Source organism: Neolamprologus multifasciatus, chromosome 17 (genome assembly GCF_963576455.1).
Source record: "Neolamprologus multifasciatus chromosome 17, fNeoMul1.2, whole genome shotgun sequence".
NCBI lineage: Eukaryota > Metazoa > Chordata > Actinopteri > Cichliformes > Cichlidae > Neolamprologus > Neolamprologus multifasciatus.
The window spans coordinates 29714015-29716117 of NC_140455.1; positions in this window are offsets into that span (position 1 = coordinate 29714015).

Sequence of the window (2103 nt, forward strand, 5' to 3'; positions counted from 1 at the left end):
ACGTGCTAATAAATATATTTCCCAGTTTTTAATTTTTACGCATAGGCGGCGCTGTGATATCAACGCGCATTTAAGTAGATGCCTTCCAGTCTAATTTGTTTAGACTCAAATAGGAAGCAAATTGCCGCTGGGTAAAATATCTATACTTATTTCAAGAAGAAAATCAACTTTTAGAGAAAAATCTCTTTCATCTAAGATATCTTGATTTGAGCTCAATTTATCTGAAGCGCCTCCCCGAGGCATTTTTTAGTTATGTTAAAAAAGAAACACTTTCAACCTACCACTTCATGAAGATTAATGATTCATGCTTTAAATAATTTCACTTGTAAAAGTTGCTACCCATTAAAAGCAGCTTTCACAGTCAGTATCGTCACCTCTCCACCTTGGCCCGTTGGGTCATTCGGATTCAACCTTCACAATTTCAGTGCATCTGGCTGCAAACTTCACTTTCATCTAAAGCCTGAAAGGATCACTGTGGGCAATATATACAGTAAACATTGATTGCGACTTGTTTTACGACTGTACCACAAATCATTCAATATACCTTTAAAATGATATTTGACTCTGACCCTAAGCTTTACTCAGAGGCTTTAAGAAGCACTCCAAACACTCGGATATTGTAAGAAGTGGCTTAACCGAGAGGAAACGTTTCCCTCGTGGATTGCAGTGTTAATTAATGGAACATTTCTTGAGACCGCTTGCTATGTTAACGCACTCTAAATCCACTTCGACTTGACTGTTCTTATATGTCTGTCTTCTCTTGCAATTTCTTCATTTTGAGTTAACTACTTAAACTGCTATTGTGACCATAACAGGTATAAAGAGCAGTGACTCCAAAATCAGTGTAATTATGAGCTGCAGTATGCTTCTGCAGCATCATTTTTTGGGAGAAAATACAAATAAAATGTAGGGAAAACCCCTTAGTATACTTGTGCTATACCAATACCTCATGATTTCAAAGGATCATCATTAGTTTGCAAATTCTGAACACATTTTAATGACAACTAAATCGCTTTTGAATTTCTGCAATAATTAGTCGATACAGCAAAGCACACCTTTCATCTTTTTATGTATTTTGAAATTGATTTGGTGGAGCGTTGGAATGTGAATGTGTCTGTCTCTAAATTACTTTGGGGCAGTGCTGTTGTTTCAATGGTTATAAATAAATGCAAATATATTAATGGCTATTAACAGGCTATAAATAAAATACATACATGTTTGCGGTATATTTTTTCATTTCCAAAAAGTCGTTTATTTAACACAGTTAAGTAAGCTACATACTGATCTTTGACTATTGAAATAAAGTATTAAACCTATCAAACTAGTATCGATGTGATACCGATACCAACTCTGGTATCGATACTAACGATATTTGAATTTATTCCCCCCACCCATCTCTAATAATTAGCAAGGTGTTGCAAATAATGGAAACCCAGTTTAAATAATTAAAAATAGGCTAAGGGATAAACCTTTCAAATGATAACGAGAAAATACCTGTTTTAATAGTAATCTGAAATGTTTGTGGTCATATAACAGTGTTGTTGAGTGAAACCAAACCAAAAAAGGCAAAAGTAGGAATCTTTCTGGTGGCAAACAGGGGGCGACTCCACTAGTTAAATGGATAAAATCAATGAAAACAAAAAAGTTTACCTCAGTAATCATTTACCTAATGAGTTCATGGTCACTACATACATATCTTATTTATTGCAGCATAATGTTTATACGGAGCCCTGCAAGACAGACTTTTGCAAGATCTCGCAAAACAAACTCGGGATCTTTTGCGAGATCTTGCAAATCAAACTCGGGATCTCGCAAAACAAACTCGGGATCTCGCAAAACTTTTGCGAGATCTCGCAAAACAAACTTGGGATTTCGCAAAACTTTTGTGAGATCTCGCAAAACAAACTCGGGATCTCGCAAAACAAACTCGGGATCTCGCAAATTTTGATGTAAATTATGCTCATATTTAATTAGAAGATAAATGACTAGCTTCTACAGTATGGTTTCCTTAATTTCTCAATCACAATCATGCTTTTTTTTTTCTTGCTTTTTGTTTCAAAGATGCTGATGGCTCATATCTAAGGCTTCAGAAGGGGAGCTGAC